Source organism: Canis lupus, chromosome 10 (genome assembly GCF_048164855.1).
Source record: "Canis lupus baileyi chromosome 10, mCanLup2.hap1, whole genome shotgun sequence".
NCBI lineage: Eukaryota > Metazoa > Chordata > Mammalia > Carnivora > Canidae > Canis > Canis lupus.
In genome coordinates this window covers 31,984,617-32,010,823 of record NC_132847.1, presented here as the reverse complement: position 1 = coordinate 32,010,823, position 26,207 = coordinate 31,984,617, and the positions used below count along the sequence as shown (strand labels likewise).

At 34.0% G+C, this 26,207-nt stretch overlaps 1 protein-coding gene across 35 annotated transcripts in view; it reads left to right on the top strand.

Moving 5' to 3' along the window:
- Positions 1-26,207, top strand: part of PTPRD (protein tyrosine phosphatase receptor type D) — a 2,176,041-nt gene that overhangs the window by 561,815 nt on the left and 1,588,019 nt on the right. For all 35 annotated transcript variants that reach the window (XM_072841294.1, XM_072841327.1, XM_072841326.1 and 32 more), the window contains one exon: positions 3,837-3,908. The gene's annotated coding sequence lies outside the window, so the exon portion shown is untranslated. The remainder of the gene's footprint in view (positions 1-3,836; positions 3,909-26,207) is intronic.

Sequence of the window (26,207 nt, the reverse complement as noted above, 5' to 3'; positions counted from 1 at the left end):
GTATGTCATCATGCTGCTATAAACTCACTAATCCTTTTCCAACCCAAATTTTTGGACAAAGTACATTATTCTTAATAAAGAAAGCATTAATCAGGCATTTTGTTTGTAAGAATTTCAGATTGTCAGTGTTAGGAGAAAGAAGGTCTAGAATGGAAGAAAAGGATAGTTGTGCTAGTCTAGTGATTTTGAGAATGCAGGAAGGCCAGGTAACGAGGGTTTTGGTGAGAGGGTGTATGAAGACATTGACCTGAGGCCAACCTGGAAGGGTAGGAGGAAAAAGGGAGGATACTGAGCTACACTTGGAGGACTCAGGCACGGGGTCTTATAGTGAGACTGAAGAAATGATTTAGAGGGAGGAGTAGAGGCTGAATAATACTGAGTATTATATTAGAAAGAATTTCACTGAGATATAGAGCTGTTTTTAGCTTTTCCTGTGGATGAGGCCAGTTGCTTTCTTGATTATATTTTACAGTCTTTTATGGAAACATTATATTTGTCTTTTCATTACACATATATTTTATTAAGCAATGTATCTTTCATTTCTGTTCACAGAATTATTACTAGAGACTAAAGAACCTTCAAAAGAAGTGCACATATTTTTTATTATTGTGTACCTTTATAACCCTCAGAAATTCCCTCATCTCTATAATTTATTTCATAGAAGGCTTACTTTATATATTTTCCCCTTTCACAATATTATGGGTCTCCTTAACTATTGGTGTACATAACAATTTTTAAAAGATTTTTTAAGAAATTTTATTTGAGAGAGAAAGAGAGGAAAGGAAGAGAAGCCCAAGTAGACCCCCTTCTGAGTGTGCAGCCTGACCCGGGGCTCAGTCTCATGACATGAGATTATGACCTGAGCTGAGATGGAGAGTCAGATGCCTAAATGACTGAGCCACACAGGCACCTCTGTTTATAACATATTTTAAAATCATCCTTAGTGTTCTAAGATTTAAAATTAGTGACCATCAGATAGGATTTAATTTGTAACACTGATGCTCACAGAATTTTTTTAAAAAAATGATTAGTGCACACAAGGAATAGTTCGTGAGCTTCTAAATTTATAATGGCAGATCTTATGTAAATTATGGCTTAAACACAAATGGCATATTTTTGAACAACATACTTGATTTTGTGTGTGTGTGAGAGAGAGAGTCTGTTATTCACTTTTTCTGTGAAAAGTAAAAGCCAATATGAAGTGTAAGAAAATGATGACAATGGTACACAAAAGAAATACAACAAAAAGAAACAACATGAAACCTGGTTTCAAAGGACAAAGGAAAAAACCCAAGCTCTTCTAAGAACAACTTGAGTAACATTGGACAGTGATTCAACATGCTTGAGACCCATTTTTCCTTATCTTTAAACAGGAGGATTCTGTCAAAGATATCTACCTCACAGTTAAGTGCATACTATAAATCTCAGGAAAATGTTTTTTATAAGACATAATAACTTGTTAATCAGCTTCTAGAAAGAAAGAGTAAGAGTATCTTCATGCATAATTTTGAACACTACCATTATTAAATATTACTTTATTCTATGAAATGTGCATGCTTTAGGGAAAAGGACTCCTTTAGGGAAATGTGAAATTTGTAGCACTAAAAGCTCAAAATTATACTCAGCTCTTACATATGCTGTATTTGTTAATGGTAATATAAAAATGCTTAAGTTGTTCAAGAACAGAGAGGTAAAAGTACAGATCAAATTTAAAAGCTATTTTAAATCTTACTTTAAATTGCACAGTTTAAATTATAATATAAAAGACGTTTGATAATGTTGAGTGCCCATGAAATATCTAAGAAAGTTTATTTTTTCTAAACTTTTAAATACATTTCTATATCAAGATTAAAGTTCTATAACTTTTTGACTCATTTACCTGAAAACATTGATTCTAAGACTCCCCAGGGTATGGGGGGAGGGGTGTGAAAAGTAGATGCTTTAGGAATTGCTACTGGCTTTTTAAAAATGTCAGCTTCACATTTTGACACTGAACTATCTCATTCCTTCCTTCTGGCATTCTCTTCTCATTTATCTAGCATTTGTGACTTGTAGACAAGGTAGCATATTATTGAAGTTAATATGAAAGGCTCTGAGTCACTGCTTGCATTTAAATCCCATCTTTACCATTTACTGACTAGCAGGCTTTGGGGAAGTAACTCAATATTTTTCTGTTTCAGGTTCCTCATCTGAAAAGAAGGGAAATTAACAGTAGTTTCTCCCTTATTAGTTTGTATTTACATATGAAAAGAAATTATCAACATAATATATATACACACACATATATACGTATAGATGAGGCACACATCTGGCACATAACAACTCAATGTTATTTTGATTAGGTTTTTTAGATCCTAAATTCTTTGAAAGTTTAGCAGAAGGTTATAGCAATACCTTGTAAGATTTTAACATTATCCACTAAAGGCATGTAGAAAATAAAATAATTCTGATATTGTTTCTTTAGTCCTGAGCAAGAAGTGTTTGTCAAACAAGACAGACTAGCAGTTCCTCTCTTCAAAACCTAAAGTCATTTCTTGATCTCTCAATGGAATTTTTGAGATTAACCACTTCAGATATAGTGCATGTAGAAAGACTCACCAATTACTAAGTAATGAAAACATATATATTTTTTTTCCATGCTGAGTGGTTAGGATTCTACTAGAATCTGACTTTCTGAATACACACAGAAATGTAGAGCATGATTTCTGTTCTAATAAACTAAACACTTAGGTGAGGAAAGAAGGCATGTATGTGAAAAATATATGATGGAATATGTATTAGTATTGGAACAAGCCTCTGAATGCAAAAAAATTAAGCCTCCATTGATGAGGTGAGTTTAGAGTGGTTTGGAAAGAATGAATAATGTTTGAATAGGTAGTAAGGGGACATTCTAGGAAGAGACGCTTCAGTGTGTGTAGGAGGGGACATTTGGATCAGATGTGAGAAATCATGATGAACTCTAAATGCCCACTTCTCTGTGGTCAGTAAATGGCAGAAATTTTGCAGATTTCTCTTTAGATCTCAGTAGCAAATTACCACATAATCATTAAACAGCTGATGGAACCACCTGATCTTTGTTACCGAATTCAATTTTATGTTGTTAAATATGTGATATTAGGTGACATATTAACTATATATGACTTTTCTTTGAGCTTCACTTATCTGGTCAATATTCAGCTATGGACTTGCATATTTTCTATCCTGATATATTAAAGGGTTTTTATGTACATTATAGTTTATTATAGTTATGGCCTCAAATATTTTGTTTAGTGCTGTGCTGTTAATTTGAAGTTGTTAACTGTTCTAGAGTCCAACAGGCACTTGGATGTGGGACAAGAGTTCTATAGCTTATAAGTATAATTTGATAGATGGTGTTTTCTGAATCTATGAGAATACATATCTGAATAACAAGTAACATAACAGAAAAAAGTTGTGAGTGGCTCATTTTCTTATGCAACATAAAAAAGAAAAAACAGATTTAAAGACCATATAAAAATTGAAAAAATTATGTTTTAATAAGGTAAATTGTCATTTCAAGGAAAGAAAATGGGTTTGTGGTTAATCAAATTAATATCCTATAGCCTGATTATTATATCATCAGAGAAAAACTTAGGAATTATATCCATTCTTTAAATGTAATGGGTTACAATACTTTATACCAAGGATACCCTTTTGATGGTATTATTTCTTAGCATTAATTAGTCAGTTTCATTAATCTATAAGGTGTCTATTATTGCTTTCCATTTTTTATCTCATCAGCTGACTTAGATTTATCTCGCCAGCATCAAATAGTTACCAAAAATGTGAATTCCCTTCCCTTTTTCTTTTCCTTTTAGGGAAGTCCTGAGGGGTTTGACACTTTTCATCCTCCAGCCATTAATCATCTTGTAGGGAAAGGCTGTATATTGGTAAGTCTCACTCATTCTTATTGCTCTTTTTACAAGACTTGATTGTAATACAGAACAAGGATGACTAAAGACATATTAACATCTTTGCTTAGCTAAATAGAGACTTTTTTTTTCAAATAAAATTTGTTACATCAGGATTTTGTTTTGTTTTTAATTAATCTTCTAATAGGAGTACTATCAAAACCTATAGTTGTAAATTAAAATTACGTAGAGAATGGAAACTAGTAATTTTTTCAAGTTCTAAAATTGTGGTGGTGGTATTACTTATAGATAATCTTTATTATTTTAATCTTATTTTTACAATTTATTTATTCATTTGAGAGAGAGAGAGAGAACGCACAAGTGAGGTGGGGGGCAGAGGGAGAGGAAGAAGCAGACTTCCTACTGAGCAAGGAGCCCAACACTGGCTCTATCCCAGGACCTGAGATCATGAGCTGAACCAAAGACAGATGCTTACCCACCTAAGTGACTTAGCCACCCAGGTGCCCCTATGGATAATTTTTAAAGGTATTTTATTAGTTGACATCATGGTCCACAAGCAATAGTTGAATGAGCATCCATGAATAAGTCTGAGGCTGTAACCCAATAAAATGTAATAAATTCTAAAAAAAAAAAAAAGCAAATAAATTCTATCAATTTTGGTAATATATAATAGTTATTTTGCATGTTGAAATGCAATTTTAAAGTTAAATAGTTCTTATGTTGTTTATGCCATAAAACCAAATACATGTCTTTTTACTTCAATTTATTATTATTTTTTGTATCTACAAGTGGTATTAATGTGTCCAGTTTCATGTTTCTAAACAACCCTCCCTTCAACTATCCAACTAACCTTTTTCTTTCTCTGTCTTACACATACACACACACACTCACTCCTTAAAACATCATAATTTATTTTATATGTTATACTCAGGTTTGAATTTATGTGTTACATTTAGATCACAGTTAATTAATTTGAACTTTTTCAATTCTTTTAACCTACTGTTTTTGAACTATTTCTCATGCCCTCACATGCTTTGGAGCTATGATCTTCAAATATTTTTGATGGAAAAATCCATCAGTTAATGTTAAATATATGCTCAAATCTATGCACATTATTTATAAACTATGTAAATTTATCACTATTATTATAGATGGACAAATAATAGTAAAAATATGAAATGCTCATAAAAGAAATTTTAAAAGATAGAGTGACAATGTATATATTCTCTCTCTGTATATAGCTTTTCTCTATAGGTATTCTAGTGGAACTTTGGGAACCCTTGTTCGAGAAATCCTCTGCTTTCTCCTATTTCCATATATCCCCAAAGTTGTATGGGTACTCAAAGACTAACAAACCTCATTTTAAGCATAGATTGGACAGCTATGTGATATACTGCAAGTCAGTGAGTGTGTTTATACATTTATACACACAAATGTGTGTATGCATGGGGATGATGTAGATAGGATTGGTTGGATCAAGAGTTTGAAGTGGCTTAGAGTCATATCCAGTGATCTTATCAATATTACTCTTCTGGAAAAAAAATTTTTTAAAAACATTACTCTTCTGGAAAGCTTAGGGACTGAAATAATTCAGACGGACTGTTATAGAGAATCAAACAGCCAAGTAAATAGCAAGGAACAATACCTTGTGTCATATGGAATACCTCCAAAGATATCTTGTCAAGTTGTTATTTTGGCAAAATTAGATTCACACCATTTATCATCACTGTATGATAGAATTCGTTAGTCATACATATCCTTGCCATTTTTTTTCTCAATAGGGTCCCCAGTGGTGAGCCACCAGATACTATACAATGAAATGGGGGAAATATTAAACGGTCAGAGTGAAATCATTTGACCCATATGGTTTCTGCCTGTGTAAACCAAAAACCCCATAGGAGTTGCTCTTCACAATGTACCATGTAACTTCCTTTGACTGTTGTGTATAAATCAAGAGCTCCCCATACCTATCCTTTATTTTTTTTCATACCTATCCTTTAGAATAGGACTTCATATTTAACTGATGTCAAGCCTTCACTCAAACCTGAAACAGGCAGGGAGGAGGTGAGCTATTCAGGGACAAAATCAGGATTTACAGACTAGCTAGCTTTCATTAAATCTTTAATATAAAAGCCTTCATAATTGCTGATTCCATTTATTTGAGCCCTCTTCTAATTTAAGAGCCTAACACTGCTGAACAGGTTTAAGGAATCCATTTAAATGCTCTGTTATCCAGGAATCAATTCTCTACGTCTTATCTTTGAAAATCTCATGTCAAATACCTTGCTGAGATACAGATGTATTGGGTCTACATCATTCCTTTAATGCACCGGTTTAGTAAACTCTCATTAAAAAAATAAATAAATAAAAGGAAAGAAGAGAAAGAAAGAAAGAAAGTAAGAAAGAAAGAAAGAAAGAAAGGAAGGAAGGAAGGAAGGAAGGAAAGAAAGAAAGAAAGAAAGAAAGAAAGAAAGAAAGAAAGAAAGAAGAAAGAAATAAGAAAGAAAGAAAGAAAGAAAGAAAGAAAGAAAGAAAGAAAGAAAGAAAGAAAGAAAGAAAGAAAGAAAGAAAGAAAGAAAGAAAGAAAGAAAGAAAGAAAGAAAGAAAGAAAGAAAGAAAGAAAGAAAGAAAGAAAGAAAGAAAGAAAGAGAAAGAAAGAATATAAGGTTTATCTGACCCAACTCAGCAAATCTCAAATGACTTATCTATTTTGGCTTTCTTCATAGGACTCCCATCTGATAGATAATTCCTTTAAATTCAAGGATATTTGGGAGATCAAGTAATGCCTCTCCAAGTTATAGTACATGTAATCTAGCTTGTCTAAAAAATGAAAACAAACAAATTATTACCTGGCATTAGGTTCTCTATACTTAGGCTCTACTATTTCTTTATGACTTGATCTAGAGACAAAGAAAGCACAGCAGTTTTGCTACCTCATTTTGAATTGAATTTTTCCTGTTCTGTGTTCTGAGCAGTCAACCACTTCATAAAGGTGTCTGAATTGTTAGATGCTGAAAGAAAATGGGGGGGGGGGGGGATTAATTTGCTACCTACCCAGAGTGAATTTTAAAGCAACTTGGTACTCAAAATTCCTAGTAAAAAATCACAAATCACAGAATCCAAGTGTTAAGATGAAATATGGTGTGGGTCTAACAAAGTGGTTGATTTGTCTCTGAATAAACCATGTGCAGTGTTTATGACATAGGGACTCACTTCTCAGACTTCCAAGATTTTCTTATTTGGAATTTTTCTAATTGGGTAGACCTCCCATAGTGACTTCCTCTTTCCTTACCCATCACCAGGCCCTCATTAATTCTTTTCTTTGCTGTAAGTCTTTCCTTTTTCCAGATATGTCTTTTAAGAGTTAATATTCACTCAATAACTTATGTTTCCTCTTTTCAGTCCATAGCTTTCATGCTTGAACTCATCTACTCTTGTAGCATCAGAGATTATTTATATCTAGTGACACTCAAATCAATATGTCCTCTTAAGATCTCATTCTTGAGAATCATATCAGCAAATGTATTTGATAGCACATTAGCTTCTCAAATTCCAATATATTAAAATTGAACTCACAATATTTTTCCACAAACTTACTTTTTTCTTTCTCATTTCTATGAAAAGAAATACCATCTACCCAGTTTCCCAAAAAGAAACCTGAAAAATATCTTGGATTTCTCTCTCACCACTCTTATATCACCCATGAAGTCTTGTTAATTCTACCTCTGGACACGAGGAATGTCACAGGAAGTAAGAAAAAATGTAAAATGTATTTTCAAACCATTTTGAAACACTTCAGTGGAAACTAAATTCATTAAGGGAAATAAAATTATTGTAGTCTAAAACACAGACAAAAAGATAATTCATCCCTAAGTAAAAGCTAATGCCATAGTGTTTTATCATTAAGTTCATTATATTTTTACTATAAACTCCAATCTCTTTAATTTTATTTCATTAATCCTTAGCATTTCTTGCCCATGATGCATATGCTTATATCTTTGCAGGGTCATTATTTATCATTTTCCAATAACCATGGCAGGTATAATGTTCAAAAATTTCCATTATGTGATAAAATCAGTGAGAAAAGAATTAAGTACCATAGCTGTTTCCACATGCTGTGATTTATATATATATATATATATATATATATATATATATATATATATTTCTCTAATCCTTTTGAATTGAATGGAACATATGACGTATGTTTGCATTGATTGTGTTTTAGCACCTTTTTCTTAGCAATTTCCTTTTTTTTAACTTTTTAATTTTAATTCCAGTATAGTTAACATACAGTGTTATATTAGTTTCACGTGTACAATATGGTGGTTCAACAATTCTATACATCATTACTTAGTGCTCATCAAGATAAGTGTACTCCTAATCCCTGTCACCTATTTCACCCCTCCCCCTGTCCATTTCCCCTCTGATATGCTTTATTTTAAATGAGCACTCTCAGTTAAAGTCATTGTTTATTGTTTTTTAACAGTAACGTTTTTCTTTACTCAAAACACACTTCAATGTACATAGTTCTAAAAGATATATATAAAACATTCTATCCATGAAAAATATAATTCACATTTTCTTCAAGTACACACAGAAGAATTCCTGGTTAAATCACATAAAAAGAGACATAACAAATATTACAAATTTAAGAAGACTGAAATCATACCAAGTATATTTTCCAACCACAATGGATTGGAAAATAACAATCAAAAATAAAACAAAGCTGGGAAATCTACAATGTAAATATTAAATATCTACACTACTGCATAAGCAATGGAAAAAATAAGAAATCAAACAGTAAATCAAAATATGTCTCAAAACAAAAGTAAGAGAAAACACAATATTCCAAAAACAATGAGATGAAGCAAAAGCAGATTTTAGAGTGAAATTTATGTTATAAATGCTTGTATTAACAAAAAGAAGTGTAAATAATATTTAAACCACAAGGAACTAGAAAAAGAAAAAAACTTAGCTGAGATTTAGTAGAGGAAGGGAATAACAGGGAAGAATCAGAAATAAATGGAGACCAGACTAAACAATAACATAACATTGAGAGTTAAGACCATTTTTTCCAAAAAAATAAAGTTGGCAATGTTTTAACTTCATTAACTAAGAGACCGAAAGAGAGAGAGAGAGAGAGAGAGAGAAAGAGAGAGAAGACTCAGAAACCAAAATGAGAAATGGAAGAGAAAACGATTCAACAGATTTATAGAAATATATAGCGTAATAACAGATTACTATAACAATTATATACTAACAAATCAGATAACTCAGAAAAAAACAGATAATTACTAAAAATGCACAAGTTACCACAATTGGATTTTGAATCTTGAATCCAAGAAGTAGGAAATCTTCTTAGACCAATAACAAGACTGGAAGTTGAGTTAGGAATCAAAAATCTTCCATCACATAAAAGCCCAAGACCACATGGTTTCACTGGTGTATTACACCAAACATTAAAAAGAAAAATAATGATAATCCTTCTCAAAATTTTATATATAATGGAATAGAGGGAACACATTAGAAATCATTCTATGAGACCAATATTACCCTGATACCAAAGCAGAATAAAAACAATAGAAGACCAAAAAAAGTCTAGTTTGTTCAATATAAAATATTGCTACTCTGACTTTCATTTGACATCCATTTGGGTGATAAATGTTTCTTCACTCCCTCACTATCAATCTGCAGGTGTTTTTATGTCTAAAATCAATCTCTTTTAGATAGCACATAGATGGATCTTTTTTTTGTTTGTTTCTTTGCTTGTTTTGTTTTTCTGACGACCAATGTCTTTTGATTGGAGGGCTTAGTCCTTTTACATTCAAAGTAGTTATTGATAGACATGTTTTTATTGCCGTTTTATTACTTGTGTCATTGTTTCTGGACATTTTCTCTGATGCTTTCTTGTGTTTGTCACTTTTGGTCTCTCCTTTGCTCTCAAAGAGTCCTCTTTAACATTCCAGGGCTGGTTAAGTGGTCATGAACACCTTTAGTTTCTGTCTGGGAAACTTCTTATCTCTCCTTCTATTCTGAATGACAGCCTTGTTGGATAAAGTATTCTGGGCAGCATATTTTTCCGTTAGTACTTTGAATATATCATGCCACTCTCTTCTGGCTTGCAGAGTTTCTATTGAAAATTCTCCTGCTAGCCTTATAAGTTTCCCTTGTCATTTACTGGCTTCTTTTGTCTTGCTGCTTTTAAGATTTTTTTTCTTTGCTTTAAAAAAATATTTATTTACTTAAGAGAAGGAAGAGGAAGGCAAGATGGAAGAAGAGTAGGGGTCCTCAATTCATCTGGTCCCATAAAGCTGTCTAGATAACTTTCAAAACATCCTGAACACCTATGAATTCAACATGAAATGTAAAGAAAGAACAGGTGGAGTGCTACAGAGAGAAAAGTGATGACTTTTGAAAAGGTAGGAAGGCGGAGAAGAGGAATGAAGGGAATATATCAGAAGATAAACGGTGGGGGAGGGAGCCGTGGAAGGCTGCTGCAGGAAAGCAGGGCAGTGGACAATTGGGAATTTCAGAAATTTGTGCCTGAAAGAGTCTTCCCTGATTAAAAAGTGCTCAGTGGGGAAATAAGGCAGAATCACAGAATGGACAGTGAAGTCTCAATATTCCCAGAGACACAGTAAGAATAGGGGCACCCAGGAGAAAGCTCACCACAAACTGGGGTCCAATCAGGATAAAGGCTGGAAAACCACAACCATCCTGGGGCAATCTGGGAGAACTGCACAGAGTAGACAGGCCAGCACCAGACCTCTCTACCCCAGAGCCCAGCAACTGAAGAAAGTGGGCTATCCCACTTTCAAGTCTATCCAACTAGACTTCTGCACAAGTCTAGAAGCACAGGGCTTTTGCTCCCAGGGTGCGTTATTGGACAAAGCTGACCATCCTCCATTCTCTCAGGGACATGCCAAACTGGGGAGGGTTCAAAACGGCGAAAACTCTCCTGCCGCTGAGTGCCCTGCATTTGTACAGATCGGTGGCCTCACGCCCAGGAGGACCTAGACCAGTGTGCACTGAGAGACTGCAGCTCTGTACTCAAGGGGAACTCTTGGCTCTAGAGCTGGAGATCTGGCTGCCACCATTTTTCTTTTCTTTTTACCTTTCATCCGGGAAAGGCATGGCCATACAGGGAACAAAGGCCTCACAGGACAAATAGCTTCACACTGAGCTTGGCCACCTGGTGATGGGCGGGGCATCTCCACCCAGGCACCGACACCTGAGAATCAGCACAGCAGGCCCCTCCCCCAGAAGATCTATAGGAAGAACAAAGGAAGGGCAAGTTTACTGACCAAGCAGCATTGCAAAGTTCCAGGACTGAGGGAAAATAATATATGGAACTTGATATTTTTTTCCTTATGATTCGTTTATCTTTCAGGTTTAAAAATTCCCAATATTTTTTCTTTTCCTGCCTTAACTACAATATTTTACGAACTCTTCATTTTAAAGCTTTTTCCTTTTTGACTTTCATATTTCTACAATTACATGTCTAAGATATATTCTTAATTTTAGATTCCTTTAAATGTATGTAATTTTGGTAGAAATATAAGTTATTTGTTTTTGTTTTTGTTTTGTCTTGTTTTGTTTTATAATGGTAGAACTTAGTACCTTCTAACATATGGACCAAAATACACTCAGAACCAAGTGGAGCACCATGTTGGTCCATTCTGTGAGATTATATTCTTTCTTCTTTCTCATTCTGTCCCCCTCTTTTATCTTGTTTCTGGTTTTGTGGTTGATGTTGGGTCTCTCTATAAGTTTTGCTGGCTTATATAAATTTGGAATTTAGCACCTTCTAACATACAGAACAAAATACACTCAGAACCAAGAGGATCACCCTCCAGGTCCCCTTAGGGAGACCATATTCTCCCTCCACCATCACTTCTGCCCTACCCCCTTTTAAAAAAATTATTTTATTATTTTTTTATATTTGTTTTTCACTTTCATAGTCTTTTTGTTTTGTTCTGTTCTGTTTTCCTTTTTTTCTTTTATTTTCTGGTCTCTGACCTCTTTGGAATTGTCTAGGGTATATTTTACCTAGGCTGTGATTGATATTTTTGACTCTGCTCGCTCATACAAGCACTCTGTACTGGACAAAATTACTAGAAGAAAGAATTCACTACAAAAGAAAGAATTGGAAGTAATAGTCTCTGACACAGATCTACTAGATATAGATTTAAGTAGCATGTCAGAGATACAATTCAGAAGTACAATTATAAAATTACTGGTGGCTCTGGAAAAAGCATAAAGGACTCTAGAGATTCTTTTACTGCAGAATTGAGATCTAATTAGGATGAAATTAAAAATGCTTTAACTGAGATGCAGTCTAAACTGGATGCTTTAACTGCTAAGGTTAATGAGGTAGAAGAGAAGAGAGAGTGAGTGACATAGAAGACAAGTTGTAAAAAAAAATTTTTTAAAAGAAGACAAGTTGATGGAAAGGAAGGAAGCTGAGGAAAAAAGAGAAAAAAACAATTATGAACCCACGAGGAAAGGCTTTGAAAAAGAAAATGATAGCTTGAAAAGGAATAATATTCTTCTTATTAGGATTCCAGAAGATGCAGAGAGAGAGAGAGAGAGAACCACAAAGTATATTTGAACATATCATAGCTGAGAACTTCGCTAATCTGGAGAAGGAAACAGGGATTCATATCCAAGAAATGGAGAGGACCTCCCAAAAATCAACAAAAACTGACCAAAACCCTTACATATAATAGTGAAACTTGCAAATTTTAAAGATAGACAATTCTAAAAGCAGCTCAAGACAAAAGATTCCTAACTTATATGGGAAGAAATATCAGAATGACAGCAGACCTCTCTGCAGAGACCTGACAAGCTAGAAAGGGCTGGCATGATATATTTAGCATGCTCAACAAGAAAAACAAGCAGCCAGGAATACTTTATCCAGCAAGCATGCCATTTAGAATAGAAAGGGAGATATTTGAGAGAACATGGGGTCCCAGGGGAGCAGAGGGAGAAGAGGGCCACTGATTTGTTCCTCTGCTTCTTTCAGCCTACTTTTCATTGTTATGAAGGCTGTTTCCAATTATTGCATTATTCATCTCTGATTGATATTTTTAAAACTTTTTTTTATATCTGCGGTAAGGATCTCCATGATGTCCTCTATTTTTTTTTCAAACTCATAAGGTATCCTTACAAATGTTGCTTTAAGTTCTCCATCAGGCATGTTACTTATATCTGTTTCACTTAGATCTCTAGCCATGACCATATCTTGTTCTTTTCATTTGGGATGAATTCTTCATCTTGGCATTTGGTCTAAGTCTCTCCTTTCTTCTGTGTGTTTATAAAACCAATTTTGTTTCCTGCTTCTGAAATTAATGGCCTTATGCGTAAGAGGTCATGTAATGCCCTGGGCCTGCTACTTCAGGGAGTATCTCTGCTGTGTGCTGCATGCACTCTTCTTTGCTATTTTGGCTACTCTATCTTTCAATCCAGTCATCTGCAGAGGCTCTTCTTGCCTGCTGTAGACAGTGTTGAGCCCCTGGCCTCAATGTGGCCAGTTCTAACTAGATGTACTCTGGTCTGCTTATGGAATGAGATTTGACACCACTTCCACCAGACCTGAGGCCCTGTGAAACTCTCTGGTCAGGAGATATGGTGTGGGTTGGGGCTTGTGCTGGTTTTCTGGGCGAGGGACCTGCCATGCTGGGACTGAGGCAAGTGCAGTCCTGCCAGAGTGCAGGGGAGTGGGTCTTGGTGTAAGCAAGTTAGTCAGCCAGTGTCCATGCTGTGCTGCCTCCTGCCAGTGGCTCTGTCTTTATGTCGAAAAATAAGGAAGGGAAATAGCACTGGCCAGCGACCTTTCTCCTGGGGAGACATCTCTGTGAACATTGCCTCCCAGAGATGCTCTCTGACATAAGTGAATAATCTCTTCACTGTGTGCCACAGGTGCCCTTCAGATGGCTGTTTCCACACCATCTGCCCCCTGGTTGTTTGCCTAGCTTCTCTCCAGGAACCCTCTGGGCTCTATCCCAGCCAAGCCCGCTGACCTTTAAAACTCCAGGCTCTTAGCGCTGCTGGTTGCAAGAACTCACAAAACTCAATCTTTCTCATTTCCCAAGCTAATGGCTTTGGGGGGTTGTTTGCCTTGTGCCATTCCCCTGTGTGCTCCTCTCTCTCAGCCTTCTCTGTGGGTGTGGCTCTCTTTCCTCCCTAGGCCCTGTGATCCACTTCTCCCCTAAACCATGTTTCCACACTTCCTACCTTCTCTGGCATGGCCTCTTCTTTCCCTTTAGTTGTAGAGTTTCTTTTGTAAGTCTTCAGGCTGATTTCTGAGATATTTAGGATGATTTGATAGGTACCTACTTGTATTCATGGGATGAGAGGAATCTAGGGTCTTCCTACTTCACTGCCATCTTTGATCTCTGTTTTAGTACTTTTGGACGCAGACTTAGCATATTGTTTGAAAGATGCATATGTACTTTTCTCTATGTTACTGGGGAATATTTGTAAACTAGGGAATCATTATTGTCCTGACAAGTTCAGGATGGTCACATCCCATCCATCTCTTTCTACCCACCGCCCCCAAATTTAATGCTTATGTATTTATCTTAACTGTTTTGAACATCACAATGAAAGTTTTCATCCATTTGCTCAGTATTTCTTTTTTAGTTACTGGAAGAGGAAATTTTGGTTTCCCCTAGGATATATAGTAGTCCCTCTTTATCTGTGGTTTTGCTTTCCACATTTTCCATTACTCACAGTTTCAGTTACTGGCAGTCAACTCTCATCCAGAAGTAGATTATCCTTCTTCTGAGGTATTGTCAGAAGATGAATAGTCACTGAATACTGTGTCACAGTGCCTGCATCATTCATCTCACTTTATCTCATCATGTAGGCATTTGATCATCTCACATTACAAGAAGGTCGAGTACAGTATAATAAGAGAAAGAGAGAAACCACATTCACATAACTTTTATTATGAACTTTTGTTATAATTGTTCTATTTTATTATTAGTTATTGTTAATCTCTCACTGTGACTAACAAGTGTGCATAGGAAAAAAGATAGTATATATAGGATTTGGTACTATGCACCGTTTCAAGGCATCCAGTAAGGGTCTTGAAATATATCCCCCATGGATAAAGGGATTACTGTATGATACAATAAAATTGATAATTCATATCATGGTCCACCTTCTTCTTAGTGATGGTAGACCCTCCTCCCTCCTACCCACTCCCACCCTTGTCCTGGGTTAGTTTTCAGGAATCAGACTCTATATTCCTATCAATGGCTAGAGTGAACTGAATTAATAGAAGGAATTACCCCTTTTTATTTATTCTACCAAGCTAAGTCTCCAGGGGAATGCTTCATTGTTGCAGACAATACATCCCTGGTTTGCTGGCTGGCCTTAATGGGATGCTAAAATCGATTGGAGCAATTTCTCTGTTATCTGAGAAGCACTGTAGGTTTTGTGGTGTGTTGCAATTACATACCCTTCTCATGTCTTTAAAAAAAATTTACATCATTAAACCAAGTGTCTTCCTTGCTTATGAGACCACAACTTCCTTTTTCTAAGGAAACAGTTCTTGTAAATGTGTAATATACCTGGAATTCAGGCAGACCGACCACAGTGGTTGTATCAAAGCCATGACAGATCATATTACACACGATAGAAGTAAATTGAAAGCATGAGAAGCTAAGACCTTGTGTGTTTGCAATGAACAGTGCTCCTATATTGAAGAAACAGCGCCCCCTTGTGAAGGCAGCTTTATTCTTGTGAATTCATTGTGAATACTGTTCCAATGCTTATGCACAGATTGGGAGATAAACTAAACAAAGCAACTTTATATTTGTCTACTATTGTCTATTTTAATCACTGCCATGATAGTTATTTCCCTGCACCTTCAGAAACTCAGACAGGTCTTTGACTTTTCTGGTTACTTGATGATGTAAAAAATGTTCACAATCACTTCAGAACTTTAAAACACAGTATCAGTTCATGCTCTGTGGCCTGGATTAACATGAAGACCTTTCTTCTTTGCCAGTTTGAGCCATGTTTTGGCCAGTGGTTCAGGAAAGATGGGATGATCAACTACTTTCTTTTTTTCTGTTCAAAGCTTGTAGGATTTATTCCTCCTACTCCAGCTTGCCAAACAGTTTCAAAATGCTTAGTTTTCGGGCATGATGAGAGAGAAGAGGTAGGGGGATTAGTAAAGTTCTTAGTTAAATGATGTTGTCCTGAACTGGCAGATATTTGAAGCTGACTTTTTCTTGTCAGTACAACTGTGGTTTCTTCAAAGACCCCACCAATCTCTACAGATATTGTAAAGCAGTATCTGTAAGGCAAGTAGTTAACCTTTTTGACATTCATTTTTAAACCTCACTCAGCACTTAGGCATCAGGTGTTACCTCTAGTTTTTCTTCCTTGAGATCTGTTTATGCCATCTTGGTCTCCTTTCTGTTAGGATCTTTATCTCACCCTATATATTTCTCGAGAGAACATTAAAATATCCCCCAGACAGTAACACAGGTATTCAAACTGCTGGCAGGTCTTAACCCCATAACAATTACCTTAGAGTCACTCTCTGTTGAGGTATTAGTAGCTTATACCTCAAAATCTTGAAAATTCATTAGGGAAAGTTCATAACACAGATTTCCCCAAGGAAATTCTCTTCAAATATCATTCAATTTTGTATTTCCACAATGTGGGTAAGTGATTTAAAAGTTACCTAAATTTTAAATTACCTAAAATTTGCCCGAAGTTTACATCTATTTGAAATGTGTGCAAACACCTATTCTAATTCCCTCTAAGATGCATAAAGTAAATCTGAAAGAAGTATGGATTCTCCCATGATCAACATGGACTCTTGAGAAAATCTAGTAAGCCAGTTCAAATCTGACTGTCAAATGGTTTGTGTTATGATTATGTTCAAATATACATATTTTGGTATTTATCGTTCTCAGGTAAAATTGCTTAATAATCATAAAATGTCAGAATTTCTATGAGGAGTTGGAGAAAAGTGGAAATGAGTGAGTGGATTGGAGATGAAACACTTGGAAGTAGTGAATTGGGACATCTGGTTACAGTGCTGAATATAATACAGCATCTTACCATTTTTTTTAAAGTATAACATTATGACAGTTAATTGTGTAATTACTACAAAAGGATTGTGAATTTGTAGTCATACAAGTTTTATTTTCTAAAGGATAATATTTTCTCAAGGCACCAGGCAGTCACATGGAGTAATAAAATGTAATAAATGACCAACATAACTCCTTTTCTGGGGAGAACTTGCCTTCTTTCTGGGGAAAACCTGACTTCAGAAGCAGCTAGACTATACACAATGCATAAAATCTTGTGCATAATTACTCTGGAATTAATTTTAAAAGCACTATGGAAATACAGATATTAATATTTTAGTTTCTAAAGATCACTTTTTTTTTAGTAATTTCTATAACCAATATAAGGCTTGGATCAAGTGTCACATGCTCCATTAACTGAGCCAGGAGGGTACCCCTAAAAGCTATTTATTTATTTATTTATTTAGTAGTTTTCACAGCCAAAGTGGGGCTTGAACAATGCTTTAGATAATCATAACAAATGCTTATTAAAATTTAATTACATATTATTAAAATATTTGTTATCTTCTGTCAAGCACATTTCATGACGGTGATAATGCAAATGTTATTTTCATAAAATATTTGAAAATACATTTGGAATTGATTGAATATACATCAAGTGTTAACAATATAAAAACATAGGAAGTACACGTGCCTGAAAAATAAATAATATGCTTTTCAGTTAAAACCAAAATAATTAAAGTATACAAATTAACATTCTCAATTTGTAAAAAGATAATGTATATTTGAAACAATTCCCAGCCTTTATTTTAAAATATTATTTTGAAACATAAAACTAAAGCAATATTTTTTCTGAAGAATGAGCATGGGTCTTGTTTCCACCACCATGGGTGTACAGAATGTCCTCCCTTTCTTAACTGGACTTTATTTTTTTCTCATTTCTGTTTTTGTTTTGTTTTTAGTATGTAAGCACTTAAGCATCTTTACTTAGGCCCTAACCAACAATGCAATATAGTATATAAGTGGCAGTGGCTAATAAAAAAAAGCAAACTTAGAACTCTATAAGATGAAGAATACAGATTTTATAGAATTCTACAGCAACTCTCATACTTTATAATAAAAAATATGTACAGCTTGAGGTGTAACAATAAAATATGTGAGGGAACATTGGACAGAATTCCGAAAAGAACAATGAGTATGAAGGTTTGTGAAAATTTGAAGGTAAAAACACAGATGTTTGATTTATTTAGAGAAAACAAGTTAGGGCTTTCATTTCTTCAAGTCCATGGTAGAAATTATAAGAACTGGTTTTGTTTTCGCTAAGGAAAAACAAAATGCTTTACAATGTATAATACCCCATTACATGGGCACGTGCATCTGTGTCATGGCTGGAGAGGCCCAGACTCATTTCCCTTTGGAAACTAAATGTGTCCTTTACCAAACAAGTTTGTAGGAAGACTGGAAGGTAGCTATGATATAGCTTTGGTTCTATATAGAAATCATGAGATGGGATTTGGGGGAATATTCTTTTTAACAGGACCAGTGGATAATTATTGACTTCTACAATGATATTTAAAATTCTTAAAGTGATGAAAAACATGTGAAATATTGTGGTTTATGATCTCTGAAGGAAACATTGCCACTATGTCTATTATCTGCTATACGTTTAAAATGAAGTTATAACAGTGATATATTTATATACATTTAGTGACTTATGAAAATCTGACTAGGGTTTATTTGTTGTTGATTAATCTTTATAAAATATTTAATCTACAAAAAGTTTGTAGGACTTTCTTGTATAAATATATATGTAAAATATATCATTTTCATTTTATTTAACTTTTAAAATTTGGACAAAGAGTATATACTTTCAATACAATATTATTTTCTGAGGCAAAACACAATTCCATACAAGGGCAGCTTTATATAAGGCCAATATCAGGTTTTTTGAGGCATTAAATACTGAGGCATAAAACATGTTAAAGGAACAACTCATTATAACCATATAATTCAGTGGGCTTTCTGCTCTATAATAGTGAATTATTGAGAACTAGAAAACAATTAATGGAAAAAAAATAATTTCTAAAAAGGAATTTGACTTTTGGTTCCAGTTTATTGCATTTTATTCATTCTAGTGGATAAAATAAGACTTAGCCAATATAAATCTTAACTGCAGCCGGATCTACATAAAATGTAATAAATTAGTTTTACGATTCTAACTGTAGTTTAAAATTAAATACCCAGTGTGTAAAACTTATGTAGGGTGGTTTTAGTGTATGTAATAGAACTGCCTTTGGCTTTATTTCTCTTCCAGTTATTTTCTGAGTCAGGTAGCAATATTTTTGTCATATTAGCAGAAATTAGTAGCATTTAGGTTTCAGAGATAGAGTGATTCTCTATTGCTTTTATTCAACAAACATTTATTCATTGTCATTTGCACATGCCAATAAATTAGAATGTTATGTATGAGAGCAGCATATTGGGAACTAGTAAGGCATAAAATTGCCTTAAGCAATAGGGGTTTATTAGACACGCCAGTAAGTAAGAAGGTACAAATGTCCAGGTGTAGTTAATTCTGTGACACACACGTTAATTACAAGAAGAAAATTCCTTTTTGTAGTTCTGCCTTCCTCAGTCCGTGGGCTTCTTTTATCTTCAAGTTCATTTCCCTCAGGTCATAAGATGACTTATCTGTGTGTCCAATTTTCTAGCACCTCAATTTTTTTAAAAGATTTTATTTACATGGAAAGAAAGAGAGCATGAACAGGAGAAGGGGCAGAAGGAGAGGGAGAGGGACAGTCAGACTCCCAGCAGAGTGCAAAGCTAGACAGGGGGCTCGATTCCAGGACCCTGAGATCATAACCTGAGCCAGAATCAAGGGTCAGATGCTTAGCTGACTGAGCCACCCAGGCATTCCCTTCATACTTTCTTTTTTTTCTTCCCCCTATACTTCCTTTAGAAGCCACCAAAAATAAGTCATGAACAGGAATTTCACAAATGGCCGCCTCATACCTATATGAAAAGATGCTAGCAATAAGAAAAATACAGATCAAAACATAATGAGAAATATTTCTGTGCTCACCAGATTGACAAACCTGAAAACCTGTCATCATTATTGATTTTTAGTAAAGATATGTAGCAATGTGAATTTTGTACACATTGCTAGTGGGAATGTAGATTGGAGCAATCAGTTTAGGAAAAAGTGCAGTATTTTCTCATTTGGCTAAATATGTGTGTACCCCATGAAACACAATTTGCATTCCTGTGAAAAGAAATGATTTTAAGTGTGCAGGAGGAGGCATTTTCTTTCTCTTTCTTTCTTTCTTTCTTTCTTTCTTTCTTTCTTTCTTTCTTTCTTTCTTCTTTCTTTCTTTCTTCTTTCTTTCTTTCTTTCTTTTCTTCTTTCTTTCTTTCTTTCTTTCTTTCTGATTTCATTGATTTATTCGTTTGAGAGAGAGAGAAAGAGTGACTAGGAAGGAGGAGAGGGAGAGGGACAAGCAGACTCTGTGCTGAGCACAGAGCCTGATACGGGGCTCCATCTCACGACCCTGAGATCATGACCTGAGCTTAAATCAAGAGTCAGTTTCTTAACTGACTGAGCCACGCAGGTGCCCCTGGAGGAAGCATTTTCATAATGTCCCAAATAACAATATTTGGACAAGAAATAAACCAATAAACCAAAACCCTAGAAACAATCTACAGATTTCTTCACTTTTCAATTACAATTTTCCTTTCAAAATTCTTAAGTGCCTTAAGGGGAGTTTCTTTGAGATTGTGTAAATATTCTTTTTTTTCTTGGGGTGCCTGGCTAGCTCAGTCAGTAGAGCACGTGATTCTTGATCTAAGGTGGTGAGTTCAAGCCCTGATGTAGGGCATAAAGTTTACTAAATAAATAAATAAAATAAAATTAGGAGGTGAATTAAAAAGGAAATTCTGTTCTTTCTCAAATGTCCACCCACCGCTTATAGCCTCCACTGATAATATTAAAACACCATTATTTTCTCTGAATTTATTGCTTGGCATTCTACTAAGGAAGAACTTATCTATCTATCTATCATCTATCTATCTATCTTTATCATTTATTTATATCTATTTAGACAATATATTTCTATTTTATTGAAATGATTGCAACCCATAAATCTAATGGATAAATAAATGTATTTAAAAATGAATTTTAATAACACCTACAAAAATAAGCATTTTTAATTTTTTTAAAAGATTGAGTGATCGATTTATATTTATAGAGTGTATGAGGGTGAGGAGGAGTAGAGAGAGAAAGAGAGAGAATCCCAAGCCGACTTCCTGTTGAGCATGGAGTCTGCCACAGGGCTCGATCCCATGACCCTGAGATCATGACTTGAGTTGAAATCAAGAACTGAATACTCAACCAACTGAACCACCCAGGCACCCCTAACATCTTTTCTAATACTTCTTAAAATGAAGAAGATACTTATTATGAAGTATTTACCTACAAACCATTCAAAATTGCATCACATTTTCTCAAACTACATTAAGCCTTATTAACTATACATGTTTTACTTCAGATTGATAGTGTGTAACAAAAAGTTCTGAGGACCAAGGACAAACAGGTGGAGAGAGGTGACTGTAGCGTGGTGCCTCACACAGGAGGGACAGATTCCACTGTTTGACATGTATCACGGACAATACCAGTCAATATGCTATTAGAGAGATGTATATAAGGCACACTTTGTATGGAGTCTTGAGAACAGTGTAATAGGACTTCTAAATTTTGCCTAGCAGTTATCCAAAGATGAAATGTTTCCAAAGAACCTGGTGATATCGTACATCATAAAACCTGCTTAGTTCCTCAATCTCACCAGAGGAGCTACATTTTCAAAGATTTTACCATAACGGCAACTGCTGCTGGTCTGTTGTGCTTCCCCTTCTTTTTCTCCATCTCCTCCTCTTCCTCTTTTTCTTCTATAACTTCTACTATTAAAATAATAATTTTAGTAGATGCCTTAAATAAATCACTTAGTTCCTCAAACACTTGATTATGTGGTTTTTATATATTCTCTAATGCTTACAATAGTTCTTTGAGATACAAATTATTTAATTATTTTACAAATGGAGAAAAATAAAATGTAAAAAAGGTTACTAGCTTTATGGAAATCTGAATACAATGTTTATCTTTTATTAGTTTATTTCATTAATGCTAACTACATGGCAGTGTAACATCTGTAAACATCTGTCTTCACTAAGGGGAAACTAGTATATTCTGCTTAGCTTTGTAAGGCATTTTAACCACTGAGTTTGCCTTATCACTTAGGCTTTATCTCTTACATCTTCCTATAAACTTTTCTAATTTCAGGGCCCTCAATCTTTCATAAGCATGATAAGCTTAGTTCTGCCTCCAAACTTTGCATCACCATATACATCTTATCTAGAATGCTCTTCATTTTCTCACTGCCTATCCAAATCATATCTTCCGTTTAGATCAAGTTTTTTACCACTTCCTCTATAGAGCCTTCCTTTTCTTTCCAGAAAGTTCCCTCTTCTGAAAACATGTTACTTAATATTGGTAGAAAATAGAAGAGAGGCAAAAAGCTTACAATTATATTGTGTTCTAGTGTGAGGTATGATTAAGATATCTGGCTCCAGAATCAAGTTCCTTGAAAAAAAACCTTTTGTTCTATCCTTTGTTACTTCCTGGCAGTGTGAACTTGAGCAAAATATTAACCTTTCTCTGCATTAGTTTCATATCAACAAAATAGACTAATCTATATAATAGTAGTGTTTACCTCCTAGAATTTTTCATTTTAAAAGATTTTCTGTGTGTCAAGTAACTGGCATTGTATAAACTGCTTTGCATGTACAGAAATTAAATCTCACAGTGATTTTCATTTTAGACTCGTGGCTAGGATTGACTTCTACTTCTTAATGTACATGTAAAAATTGTGTTACTGTGGGCAACTTTGTTCTACTGTCACAGTTTTAACTACTTAAATATTTATCTAACATAATAATAATTATAAAATGTAAGTCAGCAGCTGTTAGTGCACATATTTTTGTTACTGACAAATTCAATTAGAGGCATTTCTAGCTAAACCAATCAAAAAGCAGGTAACTCTGAAAGGTCAATTCTGAATTATTGTTACCCATAATCATTTCCCAAGCCATTAAGTCTATAAAATCCAATTGAAACTGAAAGCCATAAAAGTAAATTGTAGAAAAGCTGCCTAAGTAGGTAGTGAGAGTTCCATACATGTGAAGAGACACTTCTCTGCTGAAATTGCTTTGACTGTATTATCCACAACAGGACTGCTCTAGCGAACTTTATGTGGTCATTACCATTTACAAACCCCATCTCTCAAAGACATTTTAATTAATCAACCCCAAACAATCCAGTGAGGTAAAGTGCTAACTAAAGCAGTTTTTAAATACACTCATAAAATGGAGTAACAAGTCTCTTAAATTATAAGTGAAAAGGGGAGGGGGGCACAGTTAAATGTAGAAATAACCATGCCATTAATTCCATTAGACATCTTTTGTTACAATAGAGATTTATGCAAAAATTGTCAGAAAATAAATCTTTATTATATCATTCTAATGAAGATTAAAAATGTATTCATTTATTCCAGGGGCCCTGGCTGACTTAGTCAGTAGAGCATGCAACTCTTGATTTCTGGGTCATGAGTTCAAGCTCCACATTGGATGTAGAGATTACTTAAAATCTTCATTTTATTTATATATATATATATATATATGTTTACCATATACTATATAAATATACAAAACATAAATATATACAACATATATAATATATGTTATATATGTTATATGATATATATGTTAGATATATATGTTATATATATAAATATATAGTCCAAATCAAAGTTGTTCTCTTCTTTTGTTCCATTCTTTACTAATTTATTCCACACCTAACTTCTCATCTGCAAAGTCAGATTCCTTTTGTCGTTTAAGACTTGTTGAGGCTATTCCCCCTTTTTAAGTGAATTATACTAAAATATTGTGAATGGCATAGAACAAATTTTAATATGATTTAATGTATTTTTTCTAAAGTAAGTAATATTTTCTTATTATGCTCCCAAGTCTTTAGGAAAACAAGGTCTAAATACATCAGTAATTCTTCCAGCCAAAACTCATAGAATGATTTATGGCCATTGGATTTGATATATGCAATTAGCATTTTGCATGATGAAATGTAAAAAAGTGAATGTAGAATTTCTTCTTGGAAGTCAGTGGAAATGTGGAAAGAATATGAACTTTGCAAACTAAGCACGTGAATTGGAATTGCAGCTTTGGAGAATTTCAGTTTTGGTAAGTCTTAGTCTCTTCATCTCTGAAATGGTTTCATAATGGTGAAAGTATTGATCCACTAAGAAAATATAGCAACTATAAAATATGTACCTAATAACAGAACTACAAAATACATAAAGTAAAACTGACAAAACTGAAAGGAGAATAAACCTTCCAGTATTCATAATTGAAGATGTCAATACCATAATTTTAATAACTAATAATACAACTAGGAAGGAATTCAACAAGGATATAAAAGACTCAAATAACAATCTAACTAGACTAACAATTTTCTATAGAAAAGGACATTCAATAATTGCAGGAGGGAGACTGGTAATATTTCCTATATATAGGAATGGAATCACTTAAACAGCAAAGGTCAGTCTCCAGGTATTGGTCTGTGTCCCATGGGTGAGAAGGACTTTTCAAAATGAAATGGAAACAAATTAAATTTTAAATAACAGTTAGTAGTTTTTAATTACTAAAAGTGCATTTGATCACTGTATAAAATTTAAAAGAAACAGAATAGCTTAAAGAAAATATATATCACACATGAGCTGAAGTTTAGAATCTATTGATGAGTTTTTAATGCATACATTTATAAATAATTTAATCATATTTTTCCTTAAAAAAATGAAGATTCTATCATGCATACTCTTTGAAAATCAATTCACACTTAAAACATAAGGTTGACAATTTCTCTGCCATTAAATATATTTCTGGAGCAAGTTTTTCATGACTTTATAGTATGCCTTCACTAATCCATTTATTCTTTGAATATTGTTTGATATGTAAGTTGTTTTCACACTTACACATTAAATTGTCTCATTTTTTTTGTTTGTTTTTTTAACTGACTAAAAAGATTCCATATATTTTCCAAGGCATTTTGAGGATGTTTAAAATTCAAATTCTTAATTCAAAATGATACAGCAAAACTTTAAAAAATGCCAAAAAGTTATGTATAAGGCAAATTGATAGATATTGTGAGCATACCAAAGATGAAGATCTGCCTGTCTTTAAGGAAGAAAAGACAATAGAGAAAATGTCCATTTAACAAAGAGATTTATTCATCATTTCAAGAAAGGAGCACGTGATGGTGAAAAGCAATTCTCAGAAATAGAGTAGTATTTGTATGGCAATGAAATGAATTCCGGAAGTGCAATGAAAAGAGCACAGAATTGGCAAATAAGACACCTGATTCATTAGCTGGGCTCAAGTGGCACATGCCTGATCTGTGACCTTGAATGAGTCCTTCTATGTCTTTTTCTTAAGAACCGATTTCCTCACTTATAAGAACATGAAATTGGAATTCAGAACCACTGCTGTCATATTTGGCTTGAAAAGTGCATAACTTTCATAATGGAATCTTCTCTTTTTTTAAATATAGAAGATTATAACATTGGAGATATTTGGGGAAAATAATCATTGAATCTGTATGAGCTAAATTTTCTTCCTTTCTTTTCAAGTGTTGCAGGATTAGAAGCTTTCATGTGGTTTTACATATTTCATTTCATGTTTTTGATAGATTTGTTTTTAAATCATAGTTTTGGGGAATAGATCTATGAATATATGTGGTTATGTGGATGAATTTCCTTAATTGATTGAAGCTATCTTCTTATCAACTGTAAAATATGAATGAATACAGTTAATGTCCCTAGTAGAATAATTGAGGAAGATAAAATGAGATTTTTAAAAAATCTCTAGCATCTTGTTGGCACATGGTCATCCATAGTAAATTATACATGAGTGAGTCTGCTATTCTCTCAGTCCTCGCTTAACTTTTCTCTACATAGAACATTGATTTTTTAAATGAAATATGTATTTTACTTTACCACAAATATACCATAAACTCACATGAGCATCTTTACTTTTTGAATTACCCACTGTGTATTTAAGTTTGTATAGTCAAGAAGCCACATTACTAAACAAGTTAAAATGCAATTCATTAAAATTCCCAGCAACACTGCTGTGCAAAATT